The sequence below is a fragment of the Chrysemys picta genome, chromosome 10 (assembly GCF_011386835.1).
Source record: "Chrysemys picta bellii isolate R12L10 chromosome 10, ASM1138683v2, whole genome shotgun sequence".
NCBI lineage: Eukaryota > Metazoa > Chordata > Testudines > Emydidae > Chrysemys > Chrysemys picta.
The window spans coordinates 36,911,584-36,938,314 of NC_088800.1; the positions used below are offsets into that span (position 1 = coordinate 36,911,584).

The 26,731-nt window shown below is 46.7% G+C and overlaps 1 protein-coding gene across 43 annotated transcripts in view; it reads right to left on the minus strand.

The window, feature by feature from the left end:
- Positions 1-26,731, minus strand: part of PEAK1 (pseudopodium enriched atypical kinase 1) — a 254,072-nt gene that overhangs the window by 86,679 nt on the left and 140,662 nt on the right. Inside the window, exon 5 of one of the 43 annotated variants that reach the window (XM_065558426.1) lies at positions 2,265-2,331. The exons of the other annotated variants lie outside the window; for them this stretch is intronic. The gene's annotated coding sequence lies outside the window, so the exon portion shown is untranslated. The remainder of the gene's footprint in view (positions 1-2,264; positions 2,332-26,731) is intronic. 43 annotated transcript variants of the gene reach the window in all.

The following is a 26,731-nucleotide window of genomic DNA, read 5'->3' on the forward strand; positions in this document are numbered from 1 at the left end:
AGGACACCTACAATTACAACACAATGAAATTTCAGATTTAAATAGCTGAAATCATGAAATTTACTATTTTAAAAATTCTGTGACCGTGAAATTGACCAAAATAGAGCATGAATTTGGTAGGGCCCTAGATATAGAACTGGTGGGCTGCAAGACAGTGTTTACATTGACCGTCCGCAGGAATGGCCGCCTGCATCTCCCAGTGGCCACGGTTCGCCGTTCCCGGCCAATGGGAGCTGTAGGAAGTGGCGGCCAGCACGTCCCTGAAAAGTGACAATGATTAGGAATATAGTGTTAAATCCCTACTAATTCAGTGCTATTGACCTTCAGATAAAAGACATTGGTCCATTATATGCAGAAAGTCACACGCTTCAGTTTTTTCATGGCATTATCTTTAGTCAACTTAGAACAGAGACAATAAAACTATCTTAAATCATATGCACGATGCAAGGCAATGCTTCTTTTAGTCACTGGTTTGTTTCACTTATATTCTTCCTACCAAAACTGCAATACAAGTAGAAATTTCCCTCAGCTTACTGGAAAACTATTTGAGAATGAGTTTGATCAGTTCCTGAAATAACTAGCCCCATGTCAAAAACCAAATATGAACCCACTAAATGTGAGCCTTCAGAATATGTAGGATTTGAGTCTTTCATGAATTGATGTCTCACCAATTTAAAGCCGCCGGGCCAAATTCATCCCAATGTAACTTCAGAGAATCATTTTTAATGTAAAAATACAAGAAACAAGAGGTAACTCTTTCTATTTTCTTAGACCATTTGAATGATCAATATACATTTTTGATCACAGAAATAAATGCAAACTGTGTAAAGAAACCTACCCAGTAAATACAGCTCTCAAGCTGATTTAGTGGTTGGCATGTTATCAACAGGATTGCTACTTTGTAATTCACCAAAAACACAATTGGCTTTCATCACAATATGGCATACAATAGAAGCTATTAATAAAATCGGGCATTTGTGTATATGTCAATTTTCTCAAGTACAGTATGGCAAGGTGCCTTATTATTCAAGCGATGATATAGGAGAGCATCAAACACCAGATGGGGCTGCAGTCTAGCACTAGAACAGTTTCATCCAGCACATTCATGGTAACAGAGTTCTTATATTTCATAGATTGACTAATGATGTTTAGAGACAAAGCTTTTTCCCTTGAAGATAGGCCCAAAACCTTTCTCTATATGATCTAACAGATACTAGCTTTGCCAGATACTGATCTATTCAAACGTTAAGCCTTTGGTTTTTGTAGCATTGGGGAAAATGACTTTTCCTTCTTTGTTGAATTCTTTGAAAAAAGCTTTGCTAGCCCAACCCCCAACAATCTCATCATATACTCTTTATTATAAAAGTTACATTCAAGAAATGAGTCTTCTGAAATATTTAAGAGAAAGAAGGGAAGTGCTAGAAACTCTCATTCTGGTGATCTCCCTGCTTTCATGTATCCATTATGTAAAAGGGGGGGAAAAAGATGCTGTTCTGAGTCCAAACAAAATGTTTTCTTAGTTAATACATTTCTATTCCATAAAATCTCTGAGCAAATAATTCAAACAAAAGAGTAAGTGTGAATGTGGTTTTTAAGGTTTAGCTGGTTTTTACTACCTCTCTGAGAGACGGACAGGACACACTTGCTTTGAAATTCTATCACAAAATGGACAGTTTTATGGATCAGTGCCCTTTAGTTCAAACATTTTCTGCTAAAAGAATTGTGGAAAAAATGATGGAGAGTAGCATATTTCACATCTTTGGGTTATTACAAGGTTTTAATGTTTGATTACTGATTTTATTTACTCCCTCTTGTCCAGAGATGCTGAAACTGATCAGCTTTTTTCCTCCTCCAAATCAGAATCTGAATGTTAGATGTAAGAAATTGGCAGAAACCAGGGAGCTTCATATTTAAAAAGCATTGCTCAAGTTAAAAATATTAAAATGATATAGTCATAGCTGTACACAAACTTACGCTTGCATATCCCCAAGGCACCAGTATAGAAATCGAGCTCACATTAGGCATACACTAGCCATTAACATTAGCCATTAATAATTTAGAACATTAACACCTAATATAAATGGTTTACACACAGCCTCATGACATGACATATAGTTTTCTGATATAGCATGCGAAGTGGGCAAGAGTCATTCAGTTAATAGTTCATAAACTACAGATTGGTTTCCAGACAGTCACGGTTTGGTTTTAGACAGTCACAGGATGTTCGATTTGTGAGCACTCCATGTAACATCCTCTGAAATCACCTGCAGCTGTGAGAAGGGAACTCTGCACCTTCAAACCATAGAAAATTGTTGGTTTCACGTTTTCGGGCTAGAAAAAGTAAAGAAATTCAAATATCTATCACTTTCTTATTTTAATACCAAAGGCACTTTGCAATATTAAGAGCTAAATTCATAGCAAATCTGAAGTTTAAAAATCAGTGTTTGAACTCTATAAAGATAGAAAAAAGTCTATCCCTTTCTTCACTAGTACATAACTTATATATATATATAAATATATAAAAGGAGATATACCTATCTCATAGAACTGGAAGGGACCCTGAAAGGTCATTGAGTCCAGCCCCCTGCCTTCACCCACAGGACCATGTACTGATTTTTGCCCCAGATCCCTAAGTGGTACCCTCAAGGATTGAACTCACAACCCTGGGTTTAACAGGCCAATACTCAAACCACTGAGCTATCCCTCGCCCCTTTGACAAAATATGTCAAAATGATTTGACATTTTGCTGAACTTCTTTCTCCCCTTCCTAGCCCTTAAAATGACAATGGCTACTCTTTCAACATTAAGCTACTGTTCTGTTCTCACATTCTGAATGTTGTTCTGGTAGCTGTTACCAGCAAGAGCTAACATTTGATAGTGTGCAGCAGAGTCCACTGAAGCTAATGGAAACACATATACAAAGTACATCATGTTCAAAAAAGGAATAATTTAAAATGTCACTTGATTGAGATAATCTAACATCATTCCCTTGTGAATCCATTTTGCTCTACTATTCAAAAGAAAGGTGCTCATGAAACTGACACACCCTTGTGCTGATAATCTTATTATTCTTCAGATATCAAAAGAACATATTCGGTCTCTCCCTCCATAGTTTGCATGCCACCACTCAACAAGCTACCTAGCCATTGAAGCAAATGAAAAAAATTCTATGGAAATTCCTATCCCTAAGTGATCACTATAATGAATGATAAGAAACTTACATGAACATATCAGGGCTAATTAAAACCTGAACAGACACATTCACTATAATCAGAAATTGGGCTTCTCAAGTAAAAGATAATAGTTAATAATACTTAAAGCTGATATGTTATTCATCCATGGACCTCAAAGCACGTAAGAAATATGAGCAAGCATTACCATCCGCATTTTACACAGGGGGAAACTAAGGCTCAGTGAAATTAAATAAAAGACGGTTACTCACCGTTGTAACTGTTGTTCTTCGAGATGTGTTGCTCATATCCATTCCATTAGGTGTGTGCGCGCCGCGTGCACGATCGTCGGAAGATTTTCTACCCTAGCAACACCGGCGGGTCGGCTGTGGAGCCCCCTAGAGTGGCGCCTTCATGGCGCTGAATATATACCCCAGCCGACCCGGCGCCCCCTCAGTTCCTTCTTGCCGGCTACTCCGACAGTGGGGACGGGGGGCGGGTTTGGAATGGATATGAGCAACACATCTCGAAGAACAACAGTTACAACGGTGAGTAACCGTCTTTTCTTCTTCGAGTGCTTGCTCATATCCATTCCATTAGGTGACTCCCAAGCCCAACTTAGGTGGTGGGGTCGGAGTGAGACATTGCTGTGTGCAAAACCGCTGATCCGAAAGCAGCATCGTCCCTGGACTGCTGCACTAGTGCATAGTGAGCTGTAAATGTGTGGACTGATGACCAAACCGCAGCTCTACAAATGTCCTGGATCGGAACTTGCGCCAGGAAAGCCGTCGAGGAAGCTTGGGCCCTCGTGGAGTGAGCGGTGAGGTGCGGTGCTGAGACACCTGCCAGGTCATAGCAAGTCCGGATGCAAGACGTAATCCATGAGGATAGGCGTTGTGAGGAGACCGGTGAACCTTTCATTCGGTCGGCCACTGCAACGAAGAGTTGCGTCGTCTTTCTAAAGTGCCTTGTGCGGTCAATATAGAAGGCCAGGGCCCTGCGTACGTCCAGAGAATGCAAACGTTGATCCTGGCGAGTAGCATGTGGTTTAGGATGAAAGACCGGGAGAAATATATCCTGGTTGATATGAAATGGAGAAACCACCTTAGGGAGAAAGGCAGGATGTGGGCGGAGCTGCACTTTATCCTTATGAAAAACTGTGTAAGGGGGCTCGGATGTAAGCGCGCTGAGTTCAGAAACGCGCCTTGCTGAGGTGATGGCTACGAGGAAGGCTGTCTTCCAGGATAGGTACAGAAGTGAACAGGTGGCCAGTGGCTCGAATGGAGGACCTGTGAGCTTGGAGAGAACCAGGTTGAGGTCCCACGTCGGAACGGGCTGACGTTGTTGTGGGTACATCCGGTCTAAGCCCTTGAGGAATCTAACGACCATCGGGTTAGAGAATACCGAAGACGCGAGTTCCCCTGGATGAAAGGCCGATATAGCGGCCAGGTGAACTCTAATTGAAGATATCGCCAACCCTTGCTGTTTTAGGGAGAGGAGATATTCCAATATGAGAGGAATAGGCGCCTGTAACGGGGACGTGGCTCGTTGTTCGCACCAACAGGAGAACCGCTTCCACTTGGCCAAGTATGTGGTCCGTGTTGAGGGCTTCCTACTGCTCAGCAGAATCTGTTGGACAGAGTGCGAGCACTGCTGCTCTGCCTGGGTGAACCATGGAGCAGCCACGCCGTGAGGTGGAGTGATTGCAGGTCGGGGTGACGCAGGCGGCCGTGGTCCTGAGAGATGAGATCCGGGCATAATGGAAGCGGGATTGGTGTCTGAACCGAGAGCTCCAACAGCGTGGTGTACCAATGTTGTCTCGGCCACGCTGGGGCGATCAGAATCACCTGTGCCTGGTCTCTGCGCAATTTGAGCAGTACCTTGTGGACCAGAGGAAACGGAGGGAAGGCATAAAACAGGTGGTCTTTCCAGGGAAGGAGAAACGCATCCGAGAGGGAGCCCGGAGCTCGACCTTGCAGGGAGCAGAACACGTGGCACTTCCTGTTGTCTCGAGATGCAAACACGTCTATCTGGGGAAACCCCCACTTCTGGAAAACGGAATGTATGATGTCCGGACGGATAGACCACTCGTGTGTTTGAAAGGACCTGCTGAGTCGGTCCGCCAGAGTGTTCTGGACTCCAGGGAGGAACGATGCCGTGAGATGGATTGAGTGGGCGATGCAGAAGTCCCACAGGCGAATGGCCTCTTGGCATAGAATTGACGAACGTGCTCCTCCTTGCTTGTTGATGTAAAACATGGCAGTGGTGTTGTCGATGAGAACTAACACACAGCGGCCACGTAGGAGATTGAGAAATGCCTGGCACGCCAGGCGCACCGCCATCAGTTCCCGAACATTGATGTGCAGGGCTATCTGGGGTGCAGTCCACAGGCCCTGGGTATGGTGTTCGTTGAGATGGGCGCCCCAACCCAGGGATGAAGCGTCTGTGACCAGGTGCAGAGAGGGTTGTGGGGCGTGAAACGGCATCCCCTCGCAAACCACCTTGTGGTCTAGCCACCATGTGAGGGAGGTCAGGACCGAGTTCGGGACCGTGACCACCATGTTCAGGCTGTCCCGATGTGGGCGGTATATTGATGACACCCAGGTCTGGAGTGGGCGAAGCCGAAGTCTGGCATGCCTGGTTACGTATGTGCAGGAAGCCATGTGACCCAGCAAGGTAAGGCACGACCTCACCGTGGTAGTTGGGAAGGCCTTGAGTCCTTGAATGAGGCTCGTGATGGTGCAAAAGCGATTGTCTGGCAGGATGGCTTGTGCACGTCTGGAGTCTAGAACCGCGCCGATGAATTCTATTCTCTGGGTAGGTTCTAGAGTGGATTTGTCCTTGTTGAGTAGGATACCCAACTTGTTGAATGTGTGCACTATTATGTGGACGTGATCTCGAACTTGTTCTTTGGTGCGACCGCGTACCAGCCAGTCGTCTAGGTACGGGAACACCTGTATCCCTTGCCGACGAAGGTACGCTGCCACGACAGCCATACATTTCGTGAACACCCTTGGGGCCGAGGATAGGCCGAAGGGAAGGACTGCAAATTGGTAGTGCACCTTGCTTACCACGAATCGCAGGAAGCGTCTGTGAGGCGGGTAAATTGCGATGTGAAAGTATGCGTCTTTCATGTCGAGGGCGGCGAACCAGTCTCCAGGATCGAGGGAAGGGATAATGGCCCCCAGAGAGACCATGCGGAACTTCAACTTTACTACGAATTTGTTGAGTCCGCGCAAGTCCAAGATGGGTCGCAGACCTCCTTTGGACTTGGGAATGAGAAAGTAACGGGAATAGAATCCCCTGCCCCTTAACTCCACTGGAACCTCCTCTATGGCCCCCATAGCAAGGAGCGTGGAAACTTCCTGTATAAGAAGTTGCTCGTGAGAAGGGTCCCTGAAGAGGGACGGGGAAGGGGGGAATTGAAGAAAACTGGATAGCATATCCCCTGTCCACCGTGCGAAGGACCCAACGGTCCGAGGTTATAAGGGACCAGGCATGGTGGAAATGGGAAAGGCGATCCCGAAAGGATGGGGCTGGATCCTGGGGGATGACTGGGGCGCCGTCCTCGACCGCACCTTCAAAAGTTCTGCCTGGGGCCTGAAGGTGGTCTAGGTGGCCCCTGGTTCTGACCAGGTTGAGGGCCGGTCCACCTTCTTCTACCACCTCGTCCTCGCCTCCGGGCCGAGTCCTGTCTCTGACGAGGCGGGGGGGGGGGGGGGTAGAAGCGCTGAGGCTGCGGTCTAAATGGCCTGCGCTGAGGGCCCACAACATGCATCCCCAAGGAACGCATGATCGTCCTGGAGTCCTTGAGGCTCTGCAGGCGAGAGTCCGTCTTTTCTGAAAACAACCCTTGACCTTCGAAGGGTAGATCCTGCAGGGTTTGCTGCAGTTCCTGAGGCAGACCCGAGACCTGGAGCCAGGAGATCCTCCGCATAGCGATACCTGAGGCCAGGGTTCTCGCAGCAGAGTCCGCTATGTCTAAGGAGGCCTGTAAGGAGGTCCGAGCCACCTTCTTACCCTCCTCTACCAGGGCTCCAAAGTCCTCCCTGGACTCTTGGGGAACCAACTCCTTGAACTTCCCCATAGAGTTCCAGGAGTTAAAGCTATAGCGGCTCAAGAGCGCCTGCTGGTTAGCCGCTCTAAGTTGCAGCCCTCCGGCTGAGTAAACTTTACGGCCGAATAAATCGAGGCGCTTAGCCTCCTTTGATTTGGGCGCTGCGGCCTGCTGACCGTGGCGCTCCCTTGCGTTCACTGATGCCACCACCAGTGAACACGGCTGGGGGTGGGTATACCAGTACCCGTAGTCTTTAGACGGGACAAAGTATTTCCTTTCCACCCCTCTCGCTGTGGGTGGGATAGAGGCAGGAGTCTGCCATATCGTAGAAGCATTGGCCTGTATCGTGCGGATCAGGGGTAACGCCACCCTCGATGGGGCATCCGCTCCGAGGATATTCACGATCGGGTCGTGCACCTCCACTATCTCCTCCGCCTGCAGGTCCATATTACGGGCCATCCTGCGCAGAAGATCCTGGTGAGCCCGAAGATCTATTGGAGGTGGACCTGTGCACGATGTGCCTGCCACTGCCTCATCCGGAGAAGAAGAGGAAGATGCCTCCGGTGGAACAGGATCCAAGGGCTGGTCCTGGTCTCCCTGTTCCTGGGCCGGAGCATCACCTGCGCCTGGGTCCAGGGCGTCAGGTGGTGCGGACACAGAAGCCTCCATGCCCCCTGGCGGAGGCCGAGAAATGGTGGACTCCGGGGCCCTTCTGACGGAGTGACCGGAGCGAGAGGTCGAAGCAATTGGAGCCCCTTGCGCCTGATGGCACGCCCACGGGGTCCAAAACGACCAGTGAGATGGGCCATGAGAATGGTCCTCTGTCGTGTCCTGCCAATGGCCCAAGTCCTGTTCCTCGGCTTGCCCCTGAGGGGGGTATGCCGATCTCGAGAGGTCCTCCGAGGAGCGAGACACCGATCTCGATGGCCACGGCGGTGCCGAGAGCGTCGAGACGATTCCCGTGGGCTGCGGTGCCGCACGGTGCCGGTCCGGAGATGATCTATCTCTACGCGGTGCCGGCGATCGGTGCCGGGACCGCGACCGGTGCCGATGACCTCGTCGGTGCCGGGAGTCGGACCTGGACCTCGACGAGGACCTGGAGTATGCCCGGTGCCGGGAGCGGCCTCTCGACGTCGAGCGTCGACCGTAGCGGTGCCGAGAACTACGTCTCGACGTTGATCGGTGCCGACGATCATAGCGGTGCCGAGACGTAGAGCGGTGCCGCGAAGAAGATCTTGGCCGCGAGTACGACCGGTGCCGAGGTGATATTCGGCGCCGGGACTGCGAGCGGCGTGGGGACCTGCTTCGGGACCTGGATCGGTGCCGAGGTTCCAGCCCTTGCGATGGAGGGCGCATCAAGGCAGGTTTCCCCCTCGACTGGACCGGGCGAGTCAACGGTGCCGTCGGTGCCGGTGGTTGGGGCGGTGCCGGCTCCGTGAGAGCTATTAAGTCTCTCGCCGCCGCGAAGGTCTCTGGAGTCGACGGGAGGCACTGTATCACCGCCGGCCTCGGTGGAGACGCTATCTGCACCGGACTCAACGGCCTCGGCGCCGGAGTCGACGGTGCTGGAGGCACCTGTTTCCGGTGCTCCACCGGCGGACGCGGCTCTACCCCCGGCACTGAGGGAGCCGGCGTCTTCGGCACGGAGGTCCCCGTTTTATGGGCTTTTTTATGCCCCGGGGATAATGACCGGCGCCGAGGCACTTGCTGTGCTTGCGGTGCCGACGAGGTCCGGTGCCGGGGAGGCTTGTCCGACGCCACTCGCGTGGTCGGCATGGCCGGTGCCGCCGGGGCACTGCGCACCGAGGCGCTAGGTGCCGGGGCCTGGCTTGTAGATGGAGCGTCCGGACTAAGTGCCGCCTCCATCAGGAGTTGCCGGAGCCGAAAGTCCCGCTCCTTCTTGGTCCTTGGTCTGAAGGCCTTACAGATCTTGCACTTATCTGTTTGATGGGACTCTCCCAGGCACTTCAGACAGGAGTCGTGCGGGTCGCTCGTGGGCATAGGCTTAGCGCAGGAGGCGCACTGCTTGAAGCCGGGGGAGAAAGGGGGAGACGACCCCCTTAATCCCCTGAACTACAATAACAACTTTAAAACTATTTAACTATAAACACTAGAACTACAACTATAACTATAACTGCGAATGACTAACTAAGCTAGGGAGAGTGGAGAACAGCTAAGCAGCGCTCCACAGTTCCAACGACCGTCAGGGGCGGTAAGAAGGAACTGAGGGGGCGCCGGGTCGGCTGGGGTATATATTCAGCGCCATGAAGGCGCCACTCTAGGGGGCTCCACAGCCGACCCGCCGGTGTTGCTAGGGTAGAAAATCTTCCGACGATCGTGCACGCGGCGCGCACACACCTAATGGAATGGATATGAGCAAGCACTCGAAGAAGAACTTAAAATTCACACAGCAAGTCAATGGCAGAGCCAGGAATAGAATCCACGTCTCATCTCCTAATTTAGTGCTCTAGCCACTGGATCACACTTCCTCGTTCACTAGATGGATGAACCAGTAAAACAACAGTTTGACAACACTATAGACTAAATTCAATCCTCTACAAGGGTGTACTGCTCTACTGAGTTCAACAGATATGCAACTATTTACCACTGGGCTAAATTTGGCCCACTATGGTGATATCAAGCTCATGAAAATGTAACAAACTATTCTACTTATCAGTGCAGTATGATGCAAGATGACAGAGTCAAGGGCTCTGCATAAGGATAAAGAGATGATCTGTTGAGACATCTTGATGTCAGGTGCTTGAACCTTGCATTGAAATGCAGAGGTATTTTTATGGCTCTTATTTATTGACCTCTTCTCAATTGCGTGCCTAAAGATAGTAATACATGCATTTCAGGCATTTTTCTTCTCTTTTCACAATGCATTTCAGGCATTTTTCCTTTGTTCTAAATAATTTCAGGTTGGCAGTTCTCCCTTAGATGAATGCTGGCTGAATCACAATGATGGCCTCCTCCACTAAAACTTTATACCAACATAATTCAGTTAAAAAGAACATAATTGGTGTGCACCATTCCCTACAATTTCAACATTTAAAAATGAATAGTCTTAGTAAGTACCAGATGCTGACATGTACTAATTAATCAGGCCTGCTCACTGAATATGTTAAAATGAATGCACCTATTAGACATGTGTTTTCAATGCTCTATGCTGCAAAAAAATCCTCTTAAATGAGTGCCTGTTACATTTACTGGCAATGCGGACAAGTATGTGTTTCAATCATTTGCCATTGCAATACCATCACTTTTGATCACTAGGTACTTCATATCAAAGTACAGTTTTATTTTTGTGTTTCCTCTTTTAGGGAAAGGATGTTTACCTTCAGCATATCCGTTTGTGGGGAGAATTTCACCATTCTTAGTTTTCAGACAGAGTTGCAGTCACCAAGATTCTATCCTGACAGTTATTTAGCTAGTAATCAACACAAGCCTCTCTAGTAATCAACACATTGTTCTCTCACCACCCTCCAACCATCAGAGAACTCTGCCTTTGCAGCACTTGCAGCCCATAGAAATGTGCAATAGGAATCCAACTTAGGTTTCCTGGATGGGAGTTCATAACACTACCACAAAACCACTAGGCCTTGCCTGTGCGGTTTTCTTTGTGAGGCACAGATTATAGTGATTTGGGTGTGCACAGGTCATCATAAAAAGTATCCGTTTACAAAAAAAAATTCACACAGAATCTATATCTATGTCTGACCTTTTCCAGCCCTTTCTTTTAATTTTTAGACTATGATGAATAACTTTGGAAATCCCCCAACTCCATACATACCTTTCTATTATTTGGGAGCATCATCTGAAACTGCTCCATCCCCCACTCAGAGGCATAACTCACTGACTCATATAGGCAGCTGAAATATGAGCAGGTCTAGCACTGATAACTGTGAAACCAAACAGATGTGGCACGTGCCTGTTATGGCATGGGGGAGAGAAAGACCAATCTAACTCCTCCTTCTCAAATAAACTGCCAAGTTTAGCTCCTTTGTACAGCTCCAAATGGAAGAGACTCCAAAGTGAAGCTAATTGGAAAATCTGTTGTGTTCAGAGACTACAGCAGAGGTAATACAATTTTATTGCCAGAGAAGACATGGTCCTAAGTTAAGGCATGCAGAGACACACATACTTTATATATATACACAGCACCCAGAAGTACAATGTATTGAGCAATCATGCAGGTTTTATCAATGAGGTGTGAAACACGCATAAATATGTATGATGTTAGTAGTGTTACAGCAGAGCTTTGGATATAATAATAAAGGCTTAACATTTATATAGTGTATCCATACATCTTACATCACTTTACAAAGATGGGTAAGCATTATTATGCACATTTTACAGAGGGGAAAACTGAGGCACAGACCTTAAATGACTTGCTCAAGGTTACACATCAAGTCACTGGCAGAGCCAGAAATAGAACCCAGGTTTCCTGACTCCTAATCTGATGTCATATACACTGGATTACATTGCTTATTTTGTGAGTAGTATGCCTGAAATGAATAAGAAACTGAATAGTAATGGTATTCATATAAGCTTATAAGCGACCACAATTTTACTCTTAAGATGTACCCTCCGGAAGTAGCTATTGGTATGCACTTACTATAAACATGCTCATTTTTTTCTAACCATGTAATTAGAGGGTTAATATTTTGGGTGCTTTGGGGGTGTGTGTGTTGGTTTTGGGGTGTGCTCTCGAGATAGGTATTTATCAAATGCCCAGTCACCATTGTATCTAGGCTGGAACTTTATAGTTATTATGGTTCTTGGGTACCTTTGAGATCTACAAATGGGAAGTACTGTAAGTGATCATTTTGTCTATCAGCCAGAATTCCCCAGTGCTGAGAACTACACAAAAGATAACAAAATGAACATTTTACAGAACATCAGAGAATCATAAACCTTTCATGACTGATGGGAAGGCAATTACTTATAACTGACTAAAGAATTGTAAGACTTGCTTTAGAATCACTCTTCAGACAGTAATCTACTGCCAAAACACAAATTACAAAACTGATTAGATCCCACTGTCCTGTCCATCTCACCATAAGGGAAATAGAGTAACAAGATCTTTAATTAATATACTGTAGGTATAGTTACTTGTAAAGTTTCTCCAAGATGGCATGAAACAATCAGGAAGACAACTGTAAACACAATTTCTGTTTTTAATTTCACTGCTACACTAACATTAAAAGTTGAAATAGAGAGCTATTCTAAATTAAATTACAATTTCATAATACCCAAGAGATTAGGGAACCTCTTAAATGTGTTTTCCCCATTCTAGATTGCATAAGAAAATGTGCCATAAGAATGATCACGCCACTGGTTCATCTAGCTCAAATACCCTGCCCCTGGGTAGACAATACGCAGTGCTTCAGAGGAAAAGAGAGACACTTCCCCCTCAATTCATCTAAGCCAAATGGACAACTTTGCATATGGGAAGGTGGAAGAAATGCCTTCAGTGCCTGCACAAGTAATTATATTACACCCCGATTAATCAAATTTGGGACACAACACCCATTAATAATGATAAATTTTAGCTACTGGTTTTGAGGCACAATACAACAGGTAGCTGATTTATCTGAATATTAATTAATTATTCTGTGTTCCAGTACAACAAAAAGAAAAGATTCTTTAATGGGAGAAAGCCTACTTAACAGCATATTTTATTTTGGAAGGATATTGTACAGCTATCAATATACCCGAAACACAGAAAAATCTGGAATCGTTCAAACACGGCTGCAGAGTAAATTCTTTTAGCATATCATTTCTTTTTATTCATGCAAAAATTTATTTTCATTATTTATTAAAAAAGAAAAGATCTTCTCTGGGTGGCCTTGGATGTTCTGTGGCAGTGCAATCCACTGTCAATAAGATGAACTAGGCTTGGTTTATCTTGCTTCCTAAAATGGGGTATGTACTATGTGTCCTGATGGAGATGAGTTTATGGTAACCTCATCACTCTTTCTATTAATCTATAGGGATAAGAGAAACGTGAAATCATGTGCCCAGATTCAATGCATTTGAGTTTAGTTATAACTCCATTTAGAATTAATCGGAGTTGTAGGATTCAAGCCCCTCATGCGCTGAACTAAGAATATACCAGTAAGACTCTCTTTGGACCAATTCAGTTATCTTTGATTAACATCTATTGAGAACACAATAGTACACTTAGGATTCAATTTGCAGGACCCTACACTCATATCTTTTCGTCAGCTGTTAGAGTACATTGAAAATGATTGGGGAGAATTAACTTTACAATAGGGTGCAACATCTGCAGAATGTGGATATGCACAATAAACTATAATGAAAGACCTGAAAAACACTGACACTACTGTTGCTGTGATAAAAGCTGACAAGGTGTTTGTCGTTACACCTCTGCTGATCACGCAGCTTGAAAATGAAAACAGTGAATTTTATTACTATCCTACTGAATCAATTCTTTCATTTCAATGTATTTCAAGTAATTGTCATTCGCTTCCCTATACTACTACAGCCTCTGGCTTTTCCAATTTTCACATGACACCCCATAGCGCTATCCAACATGATGCCACCAAAAATAATCTCTATCTTCTGCTTAAATAAAATAAGCAAAATGCAATGGCACACAATATTCAAAATGGAAATGAGGAAAGCAACGATGGAATTTGAAGAACAATTATCCAAGGACATAAAAACAAACAACAAGAAATTCTCTCAGTACATCAGAAGCACGAAGCTTGTAAGAGAACAGTAAGAGAAGAGAACTGCTGGACTTCTGGACACTGTAGACAAGTCAAACAATTACTTACATCAATTTGACCATAGAAGATGTTGGGGAGAAACCTACTCCAGACCTAATCTTTTCAAGTACAGTAACTCCTCACTTAGAGTTGTCCTGGTTAACTTTGTTTCGTTGCTGATCAATTAGAAAACATGCTCGTTTAAAGTTGCGCAATGCTCCCTTATAACGTTGTTTGGCAGCCAACTGCTTTCTCCGCCGCTTGCAGAAAGAGCATCCCATTGGAGCTAGTGGTGGGGGCTTGGAACCAGGGTGGACCTGCAGCCCCCCTATCAGTTCCCCTAAGTTCCCTGTGCGGCAGCTGGCCAGCAGGCTATCAATTGCCGGGCAGTTCAGCTGTCCATCCCCCCACTGCCCTGTGCTGCTCCTGCCCTGTTCCTTGGAGCTGCTCCCAGGAGCCTCCTGCTTACTGTGCGGGGCGGGGGAGAAGAGGGGTGCTAATGTCAGGGTGTCCCCCTCCCCCTGCTTCCCGGTCCTGCCCCCCATCTCCATAGAGCGGGGGGAGGGGACATGACAGGGCTCAGGACCTTGCTGGCAGCAGTTGTTGTCTCAACTTGCTGATCTACTTAAAAGGGCAGTGTACTTAGAGTGGGATCAGCATACTTAAAGGGGCAATGCGTGTCTCTCTTTCACACACAAGCAGTAGCGTAGCTAGAGGGGGAGTGGCCGCTCCTCTGAGCACTCACTCGGCGCTTCCCAGCACATCCAGGTCTTCGGGCTCCGCTGCATACATCTTGCAGTGGCGGCTCCTGCTCCCCCACCCTCGCTTTGTGGCAGCTGGGTGACGCTCCTCCCTGTGCCCGCTGGGGGGCGCCTGCTACCTTGCGGCTCCAGAGTGGGTTTCCCACAGGCAGCTCCGGGTCTTCAGCGGCAATTCGGTGGCGGGTGCTTCAGTCGCTCCGGGTCTTTGGTGGCAATTCGGTGGTGGGTAATTCGGCACGGCGGGTTCTTCAGCAAGACTTGGGTTTTTCTTTCTTTTTCTTCGCTGCTTCGCAGCGGGGTGGCGCCTTTTTTTCTGTCTTCGCTCCCCCTGCTCTTAGAACCTGGCTACGCCACTGCACACAAGGTGTCTCTCTCTGGTATGCTGTCTCCCTTTCCTCCGTTCGTGCTGCCTTGTAGAGTGTGAGGCTACATTAACAACAATGTGTTAGCACTCAGCTGAGCCTTCAAGGGTTAGTTCATCATTTAGCAGTAAGGCATTCCCTGGAAAATATCCCACCCTCTTCCACCCTCTGACTCCACCACCTCAACCAAGTTTCACAATCATCAATGTTGTGTACAGTATTAAATTGTTTGTTTATGTGTGTGTGTGTGTGTGTATATATATATATATCATGTATATATATATATAGAGAGAGAGAGAGAGAGAGAGAGAGAGTCTTTTGTCTGGCAAAAAAAATTTCCCTGGAACCTAACCCCCCCTATTTACATTAAGTCTTGTGGAGAAATTGGATTTGCTTAACGTTGATTCACTTAAAGTAGCATTTTTCAGGAACATAACTACAACATTAAGCGAGGAGTTACTGTAATAATAATAAGACATTGTCAGCCACTGAAAAAAAGAGGAGATACTAAAATAACTGATAAATTAGGATTGAATAGCATTCATCCAGGAATTCTGAAGGAATTTAAGAACTAAGTAGTTGAAACACTAACAAAAATATGTGATCTCATTAAAATCTATGACAATACTGGAAGACTAGACGGTAGCAAATATTGTATTTATCTTTATTAAAAGTGCTGGGATGATCCTGGGAATTGCAGGCCAGTGAGCCTTAATTCAGTACTAGGAAAACTGATTGAAACAATAATTAAAGAGAGCTATAAAATACCTAGATAAACATGATATAACAGGGATAAAATACAATGGCTTCCGTAAAGGGAAATTGTGCCTCTACTGTCTACTAGACCTCTTTGACCCAGTCAACAAAATAATAAACAGCTTATATTTAGTTAAATTTTCAGAAAGCTTTTAACAAAGTCCCTCCCAAAGGGCTAACAATGGTGTGCCTCACGGACGAGGGCCCATGTTATTTAAAGTATTAATTCATGATTTCAAATAGGAAATGAAGAGTGAGGTGATAATATTTGCAGATGATACGAAACTGTTGTGGTTAGTCAAGACTTGAGAAAACTGTATAAACTCCAAAGGAATCAAGCAAAGCTAGGTGAACAAGGATCATGATGTTAGATGAAATATATGATGGCTAAAGACACACTGGAAGGAATAATTTGAAATACTTATACATATTGCTGGATTCTAAATTAAGCATAACCACTCAGGAAATAGGCTGAGGTGTCACTGCAGACAGCTCAATGAAAATATCTGCACAATGAAGAGCACACAAAAGTTAGGATGCACAATAAACGGGATAACAAATGATACTGATGATAACATTATAACATGCGGGCAGGGGACTGGACTCGATGACCTCTCGAGGTCCCTTCCAGTCCTATAATCTATGATTCTATGATTACATAAATCAATGGCATGGGCTCTTTTTTAACATTGTGTTCAGTTCTAGTTATCACAAGAAGAAATAGAGAGGATCCAGGTAAAAGCATCAAAATATTTACAGGCATGAAAAGTCTTTTATATTCAGTGAAATTGAAAAGATTAGGATTGTTATCTTAGAGATGAGACAAATGAAAGAAGACAGATATACATACAATTATTAATGGAATACAGAAGGTAAACCAGGCATTCCTGTTTACCTTCTCATAAAACAAGAACAAGCGGAATCCAATGAACTTGAAAGGCAACACATTTAAAACAGTTACAAGGAAATTATGCATTGTGTATAAAGTTATTAATTGACACAAGACAGCATTGAGTCCAAGAGCTTAGCGAGATTCAGAAAGGGATTAGACATTTATATAGATAATGAGAACATCTAGTTACATTAGCTAGGATAAAAAAATATAAGGGTTATAAAACCACCCAGCTTCAGTGCATAAGCCAATCACTAACTGCCTGGGGTTAGGAAGAAATTTATTTTGGGGATAGGTTATTCCCTAATTGCCTATTACAGGGATTCTAGTAGTGTTATTTGGTACTGGCCACTGTTAGAGACAGGATATCAGATTAAATGGACCACTGTTCTGATCCAGTCTGGCAATTCCGGTGTTCCTAAGCTCTCCACAAGATACCTCCACCTCATGAGGCCATATTCTAGCTGTCAGTCTTTTTTTGGTATCAAACTCAAATTCCTCAGCTTCACAGATTCACTCCTGAGTCCACTTGTATCAGTCTACTGTACTGGAGTGCTACAGAAAACCTGATTGCCTTGTTACAGAATCTAGGTCCAACTTACTGCAGAGTGTATCATGCTTTATCTACGCTTTGTCAATCTAGCTAAGTTATATATCCCTTACATCTCTCACAGGTGACACTTTGCTTTCTCTCATACAGGCCCCCTATGCTTGGAATATTATCCCTGTATGCCAGACAACCTGATTCTCCTCCTGCGAAATCCTTCTCAATAATCACTCTTTCAGTCTCATAATTCTTATCTTCCCCCCCCTCCTTCTTTACCAGATACTATTCTTTATTTTAATATACTAACTATAAATATTGGAACTAAAGATTCATAAGTAACATCCATATCTCAATCTCTCACTGCTATAGCCCTCCTCTTTTGCTTCCCTTCACTCACTTTTTGTCATTCTTTGCTGAGTTATTTAGATCTAATTTAGATCCCAATCCTATATACACCTGAGCTTATCTTTACTCATCTAGAAGTAAAGTTAAACATGTGTGTAAGTGTTTGCAGGATTGGGGTCCTAGTCTGTAAGCTCCTTAGGGAAATGACCTGTCCATTTTATCAGTGTGGCTCCTGTTAAGAGCCATGCATACCTCTGGCATTATACAAATAATATATCAATAATGACAGTGATGGAGGTGGAAGGATGGATCAGTACTGTTATTGTCATTCTAAAAGACTGAAGGAATGTTCTTGGCTGCATATGTCTCCCCAAGTAACTTGGCACTTACTAGAATAAGTCCGAAGCTTAGTTTAATAAATTAGCTAATATTTGTAAACAGCTGTGAAGATGAAAAAAACTCTATGTAAGTGCTAAACATTATTTTTATTGGCTTAAATGTTATCACACTGAAAGATAAAATATAAAATGAAGTGAGGAAGACAATGGTGGGACCACATGCAAAATTTTTAAAAAATTCAACTTTTGAAGAGTGCTACATTTCCAGTCTATCTTTGCTATCAAAAATACAAAGTACACAAATACATCTTATATTTGTGTGTTGCGGTCTGGACACCCCAATGACCAGCAGCGGCAGTAACCGCTGCTAGGGCCCCGGGCTGGAACGCAGTGGAGTGGGTGGGCTTGCGTTCCCCCCTGCCACCCCCGCTCACGGGTGGCAGGCTTCCCCCTCACCCAACGCTCGGCTGTAGGAGCCTAGGCGTACCTTGACTGTTTGCTTGCTCAGCCCCTGCAACCAAGGGCCTGAGCTATCACTGTGTGTGCCCCGCCCTGACCCAGGGCCTGGGCTCTTTGACTGTTTGCTTGCTCAGCCCTTGCACCAAAAGGCCTGAGCCATAACTGTGTGTGCCCCGCCCTGATCCAGGGCCTGGGCTCCTTAACTGTTTGCCCGCTCAGCCCCTGCAACCAAGGGCCTGAGCTATCCCTGTGTGTGCCCCGCCCTGATCCAGGGCCTGGGCTCTTTGACTGCTTGCTTGCTCAGCCCCTGCAACCAAGGGCGTGAGCTATCCCTGTGTGTGCCCCGCCCTGATCCAGGGCCTGGGCTCTTTGACTGCTTGCTTGCTCAGCCCCTGCAACCAAGGGCCTGAGCTATCCCTGTGTGTGCCCCGCCCTGATCCAGGGCCCGGGCTCTTTGACTGTTTCCTTGCTCAGCCCCTGCAACCAAGGGCCTGAGCTATCACTGTGTGTGCCCCGCCCTGATCCAGGGCCTGGGCTCCTTACCTGTTTGCTTGCTCAGCCCCTGCACCAGAGGGCCTGAGGCTTGAACTAACTGCTGTCTGCTCAGCCCCTGCACCAGAGGGCCTGAGCCCTGAATTAACTGTTGTCGGCTCCGCCCCTGCACCAGAGGGCCAGAGCCTGGAACTAACTGTTGTTGGCTCCGCCCCTGCACCAGAGGGCCTGAGCCTGGAACTAACTGCTGTCGGCTCAGCCCCTGCACCAGAGGGCCTGAGCCCCGAACTCCCGGTTGTCTGCTCAGCCCCTGCCTGAGGGCCTGAGCCCTGAGCTAGCTGTCGGCTTTGCTCCGCCCCTGCACCAGAGGGCCGGAGCTTCTGGACTAACGGACTGCTTGTTCCCACAGTAGTGAGTCGGTGTGGCTCCCCTCCTGCCCGGAAGGGTCGAGCCCCGGCAAGGACCTATTACAGAGGCTTTGGTGGAAGACCATAGCCCCAGGGCTGTGTGAGGGACATGTGTGCTCCCCGTCCCATGAGGGATGCATTGGTAGTCATTCTGAGTGATGGAGATTCCTGGAGAAAAGTGACTCCTGAGCAGAGGTTGAGGGAACTGTCCACCATCAGAGAGAGTCTTTGACTCTGAAGGATATGGATAGAGGCTTGTTTAGAGCGTGTATGTTTGGTCTGTAAACTGTGGCCAACCAAGCTTGGAAGCACCTCATATATAGGCGTGCATTTTTGACCACGAAAGTACACGAGGCCATGTGGCCTAATAGTTGCAGGCAGTCTCATGCAGTGACCTGGGGACCGTTATGAAGTTTTGTAACCAGGAGTTTTATGGTGTTGAAACGATCGAGCGGGAGAGACCCAGTTGTTGGGTAGCAGATAAGGTGGATTTGTTTTTGTTTATTTGTAGGCCAAGGGAAAAGAAACAAGCAACAGTAAGCTGTGTGGATCAAAGAGCTTCATCAGTGTTGAGGCTTTGAGGAGACAATCGTCGAGGTAAGGAAATATAATAACCCCGTTTCATGAGGTGGGCAGTAACCACCGCTAAGAGTTTGGAGAAAACTCAGGGGGCGGTAGATAGGCCGAAGGGCAACACACTGTATTGAAAATGTGTCAAACCGATGGTAAAATGAAGAAAACGTCTGTGGGCTAGGTGAACAGTCACATGAAAATAGGCGTCCTGTAGGTCGAGGGCTGAAAACCAATCGCCCTGCTCCAGCGCTGGGATTATGGTGGTGCGGGTAACCATTTTGAACTTTTGCTTTTTGATAAATTTGTTTAGTTGCCTGAGGTCAAGGATCGGTCGCCATCCCCCGGTTTTCTTTTCTGTTAAGAAGTAATGGGAATAGAAACCTTTCCCTCTGTGTTGTTCAGGCACGATTTCCACTGCTACCAATTGAAGGAGATGCCGTAGTTCTTGGAGGAGCAGTTGCTCATGAGAGGGGTTCCCGAAGACGGACGGGGAGGGTGGGTGCGTGGGAGGCGGGGAGAGGAAAGGGATGGAATAGCCAACTGTGACGAATAGCCTCTAAAGCCCACTTGTCGGTGGTAATATTTCACCATTGATGGGAGAATGGGCGTAGGCGGTGACCAAAAATAGGGGCAGGCGGTGTAAGCGCAAAAGTGGAAATATTGTTTTCTATGCCCTCAACCAAGGCTTCAAATTTGCTTATTGGTCGAAGGGGGTTGAGACGCTGCCAAGGAATTGGGATGGCAGCGTTGGTATCTGGGTCTCTGGCATTACTGTGGTTGCTGTTGATCGTGAGATCTATGGAATTGCTGGGTGTATGTGGGGTAGTGTGGTCGCTGGTAAGGCTGGTATCTATATTGTTGCCTTCTGGTCGTAGGGGTTGGAATTCCTAGCGACCGGAGAGTTGCCCTGGAGTCCTTCCTGGAGTGGAGTATGTCATTCGTCATGGAGGTGAATAATTTTTCACCATCCAAGGGGAGATCCTCAATGGTACTCTGGACCTCCTGGGGAAAGGAAGAGGATGAGAGCCATGAACCTTGGCACATCACAACTGCTGTGGCAGTGGACCGTGCCGCAGTATTGGTCGCATCAAGGGCCAATCTTGAAGAGCAGTGTGGGAGATGATTTGTCCCTCGGAAACTATGGCTGTAAATTGTTGTTTCTTTTCTTCTGGAATGTGATCAATAAAGTCCATGAATTTATTGTAATTTTTGTGGTCATATTTTGCTAGAACGACTGTATAATTAGCAGTGCGAAATTGCAACTAGGAAGAAGCATATACCTTACGTCTGAGCAGATCTAGTTGCTTATTTTCCTTGTCGGAAGGGGTGGAGCGGGGAAACTGGTGTTTGTTCTTTTGGTTGACTGCGTCTACTACCAGCGAGTTTGGCGCTGGGTGAGAAAAAAGGAATTTCGACCCTTGGAAGGAATAAAGTACTTCCGGTCTCCTCGCTTACAGACAGGCAGGCTTGCACCCGGAGTTTGCCAGATGGCCTTGGCAGGTTCTAAAAGGGCTGCATTGATAGGTAATGCAATTCTAGAAGAAGAAGAGGGCTGCAGGATGTCTGTTAGCTCATGCTGCTGTTCAGGGACTTCCTCCAGGTTAATTCGTAGCTCATTAGCAACTCTTCTTAAGAGGTCCTGAAATTTTGAGAAGTTGTCCGAAGACGTCGGGGGAAGAGGAAGCAATGCTTCATCAGGTGGAACAACTGGTTCTACTGGGTTAGAGGCAGGCGGTGATTGCTCTTGCGGTTGTGACAGGACTGCCTGGTGTCTGGAGTCGGTGGAACAGTCGTCAGGTCTCACGCCTGGCTAGAGTAGTATAACGAGTGTGGTCCCGAGTATAAGGAGCCCATGGAGCCCAATACTGCCACTGTGGTGGAAAGGGCATGGGTGGTGCCATCCAGGATTCACGCAGCTTTGGGCAGGACCCTCGGAATAGGACAAGGTAACTTTTCTATGACCTCTCTTGATTGGGGTCTGTGGACGGGAGATCTGACAAGGTGAAAATTCTCCCGGCAGCCCAGATTCCTCATCACTGGAGGAAAGCTGTGCGGACCTTGCCTGAGTGTCCGGAGAGAAGTAGATGTTAAGTAGGGATGACTGCAAGATAGGTGACACCAGCAGGTCCCTTGACTGTGTGAATTGCGGTGCCACAGCGCCTCTGTGAGGGGAGGGCTGCGCGAGAGGAATTTGTTGTGAGGAGGGGTTCCTCTGCACCCATGTCCTGAGCATTCTGTCACTGCTGGCTAGCTCAAAGGCTGACGGTGCAGGGAGAATGAGAGGAGCCCGTGGGGGGTCAGACAGGCTAGTATGCGTCGGCACCGCTGCCGAATGGTGCCATGTGAGAGGCAGGCAACTGAAAGTCTGAAGCCTCGGCACTGGAGGTTGGTGCCACAGCTGCAGGCGGGTTGAGCCTGGTGCATCAAAGGTACTCAGCCGAGGGAGCGCTGGGAGGGAAGCAGTGGATCTGCCCGGAGAAGTCTTGTCCCTGAGAATACCCTTTGTGGTTGAGAGAGACTGATGCTTTTTTGAAGTTTTCTTTTGTTTCTTTGAAGCGGTGGGGCCGCGGTGTACAGCAGAGTTGGAGCCCAGGTCTGAGGCTGGTCAGAGAGATTTTTGCAGCAGGAGCAGTTTTAACCGCAGCTCCTTGTCTTTGCGTGCCCTGGATTTTAACTTGCTGCAGTGGGCACATTTTTGGGGGATGTGGGATTCCCCAAAACATTTAATACATTTAGAGTGGCCATCTGAAAGAGGGATGGCATCATTACAATTAGAGCAGTGCTCAAAACCCGGAGAGCCAGGCATGTCGGAAGTTTTGTTTTGTTTGTTTTGTTTTTGTTTTAAAGAAAAGAGAAGGGGAAAAGAGTATTTAACGATTACTGGTAAGCTAAACTAAGAGGGAAAAGAGTTGAACAAGGGAGAGAATAAATTCTCTAACGAGTCTGCTGAGCTCCGTCTCAGGCCGGGGATGGTAGAGAAGGAACTGAGGAGACCGGTCGCGCACGCGTACTATTAAGGCACACTCAGTGCATGGGGCAGGCTCTGCGCGTTTGCGACCGGTACGAGTACTGCTGTCAAAATCTCTGAGCGAAGGAGCAGGGACGCACCAACACCTGGAGTGGAGCACCCACAGGGACATCTCTCTAAGAAGATGGTCTAGTTTCAGCAGTAACTATATGGTGATTTGAAGTCTCTCTCTTGAGATGGAATGACATGGTGAAGTCACTTGCTTTTTTGAGGAGACTGATTGGGGATCTGCCTCTCATCTTTTCCTTATCATGTCCCTTCTTCATGGTGGGATTATCATCAATCTTTTTCAGCTTCATGGCAGAAGCAGCAGCTTATGGGTTTGAGATATTGTAGACCCCTTGCTGACTGGATCTCTCTTAGACCTGTGAGGTGATCCAGGGGGTAGGAGGTGCCAAAGTCAATATCATGGATCTGTCTATTACAAATATCTGGGAAGCGGGCCTCCCTGGATTTCCAAGTTCTATGGGTAAAGAACTTACAAACTGCACATTTGCTAGGGATGTGCAATTCTTCCAAACAAAATAAGCTCTTTATATGCCCATCATTAACGTGCATAGCAGATAGCCCCTCACAGAAGGGGCTGTACATAAAACCAGGGAACTTAGAATTAGCCATCCCGGTACCAGGAGTACAATAACATTTTCCTGGTAAATAAAATTAAACCAAGTCTACATACTAACAAAATGCCAAGAGGCATGCACACACACACCCTCCTCCCCAGAGATAGACAAAAAAGGCCAGCAGTTTGTTGAAGCAACTGACTACAAGCAGTTCCATCTGGAAGCCACAAGAAAGTGAAAGAAAGTGAGTGGCAGTTGGCCCAACTCCCTCTTTTATTGCCCTTAGTGCAGGACATGAGGACACTCAGGGAGCATGCATTGCCACAGTGGGCACTGCTGGCCAAAAGACTCCAATCTCAGGCACACATGGTGCATGCGCACTATAAGTGGAATGTGCATACAGACAATCACTCAAAGGAAAACCAATAATTTCTTTTGGCCCGATCTAATTTCACACTTCAAAAAAATCCAGAACTAAAGGATTTTATGCACAGAAAGCAAAATAAAATATAATCAAGCACAAGATCTAAAAGGAAGTTTAGCAGAAGTCTTGTGCCACTTACTTACTTTTAAGCAAAATATTCAAAGATTGCTTTTTTAAGGCACAGAATTTACTTCTTTAGTTTTATAAGAGGAGAAACTGTTTTTGTTTATTTTCAAAAGCATATGCAAGCCCATCAAATAAGCAAACCACTACGCATCCCACCAAGGCACCTTAAGAAGGGAAAAGGTGAGAGATAATTACAAAGTAAATATTACTGTGGAGAAGGATGCCTTCATGTAGATAAAATGTACAGCATAACCCAGCTTGGTTTGTGGGCAGCAAAAACATCAAGTTGAACATGGCCAGCTAGAAACCAGAGGCAACTACCTTAAAGAGCAGCCACAGAGTGACAGAATATTAGAATACAGTACTGTACATACCCATGCACAGCATTTCCCATTGCATCTTTCCACCACAAAGGTCACTGAATCTCAGGATTCTTACTTAACTGTTCCTTCTACATACAAACAGAAATGCTGTCAGTTTTTAAAATATTAAAGTGATTGCTGCTCAGGCCTGAAAATTACAATTTTATATTTATGTTTTATGTTTCATATATTTATGTGTACGTACACACACAGAGACACACATGCACTGAAAGGAAATAAGCTTGTATATTCTTGCCGCTTTTCTTTCACTGTCCTTCCTTTGCCGGGCACTTCTTCAACCCTTTAATTTTCAGATTTCTCACTGTGCCCTGATCCAATGAGTAAGCAGTGGCTAGGTTTCAAGCTTTTAATTTTCAACCACTTAACTAGTATCTGAAAAAACTGACAGCATTTCTGTTCATATGCAGAAGAAACAGTTAAGTTGGAACCCTGGACATTGAGGGATGATTATGGCAGAAAGATGCAATAGGAAATGGTGTGCGTGGGTATGTATTATGCTGCATTCCAATATTCTATCATTTTGTGATTGCTCTTTAAGGTAGTTTGACTCTGGTTTCTAAGGGGCCATGTTTAGCTAGATATTCTAGCTGCCCATAAACCAAGGTTACTTATATTGTACATGTTAGGGTTACCATATTTTGTGCCTCCCAAAGGAGGACACTCCACGGGCCCCCGGCCCCGCCCCAGCCCCTCCCCCTCCCCCTCCCCAACTCCGCCCCCTCCCCAAAGTCTCCGCCCCCTCCCCTGCTTCCCGCGAACATTTAAGTCGCGGGAAGCCTGAAGCAGGTAAGGGGGAGTGTGGGGGGAGGAGGCGCGGCCCAGGCTGGCCCCGGCCCTGGGGTGCCGGCCCCGGCCCTGGAGTGCCGGCCCCGGGCCCGGCCCCCGGCCGACCACCCCCGGCCCGCCCAGCACTGCGGTCCCCGGCCCGGCCCCCAGGCCCCCGGCACCGCACCGCCAGTCCCCAGCCCGGCTCCCGAGCCCCCGGCCCGGCCTGGCACCGCCGGCCCGGCCCCCGAGCCACGGGAGCCCCCAAGCCCCCGGCCCGGCCCCGCCGGAACCCCCGGCCGAGCCCCCGGCCCGGCCCCGCCGGAGCCCCCGAGCCCCCGGCCCGGCCCCACTGGAGCCCCCGAGCCCTCGGCCGAGCCCCCGGCCCGGCCCCGCTGGCCCGGCCCTGGAGCCCCCGGCCAGGCACCGCACCGCCGGCCCGTCCCGCCCCCCCCCCCCCCCGATTTTCCCGGACATGTCCGGCTTTTTGGGCTTTCTTTGGAGCCCAAAAAGCTGGACATGTCCGGGAAAATCCGGACGTATGGTAACCCTAGTACATGTTCTCTATATACACATATGAATGAGTGTGTGCATATTTTATATATACATGAAATACAGAGAAAAAGAGAGAAATGTAGTTGAAAATGTTAAACTACAATAAATTACTTAAAAATACCCCAACAATCATAGTCATTGCTTGTGAAAGATGCCTAACAGAATACTAAAGATGTAAGTCTCTTTATCCAGAGAACAGGTTACCATTCCTCTAATCTACAGGGATCACCAGGTGAAAGGATAACTGTTTTCATACTCATTTAAAATTTCTTCCTCTCTGCTGAGTAACAAGGTTGCATTATTATCTATTTAATAAACAAGAAGGATCCCATTGAGCTAAGTGCTCCACAAGCACATATGAAGACATGGTTCTTGTCCCCAGGAGTTTACAGTCTAAGTTCCAGTTGCAATGGAAATATTTTTGATGTCCGCCTGTCCCCTAACAATTGGACCAAGAGCACCAAATCATTTTATAGTAGCCATACCAGTTGTAATGTCAATGACATTCAGTCACTACTAACATAGGTCAAATTTGAACTAGTGTCCTAGACGTGAAAGGCTCCCATTATCAATCCTCTAAGCTTTATTGTTTTCCCCCCTCTTGTTTTCAGTAGTGTCAACTATAATAAAAACAAGTCAAGCCAAAACCCCAGTACCATGTAATTAAATGAAAAGGGAACAGGAAAACCCAAAGTAGTACAGAAAGCACGGCCAAACAAACTCCAAATGGAATACTGTGACATTTTGAACTGGATAGTAGGAATGGGTAAAATGAGGAGCAAGAGACTGACAATGACTGATTCCTCCACATGATGTGCCTTTCCTTATGCTATAGGGTCTTGAGTTGTAAGGGAAAAAAGACTACAAGTTCTAGTCTTAGTTTTCCATTGACTGTTAATATTTCTGAGCGTTTCACACCCCTCATTAACCAAGGCGTTACTACTGCTTCTTTACAGGAGGTAACTATCATTCATCCATTTTACAGATAAAG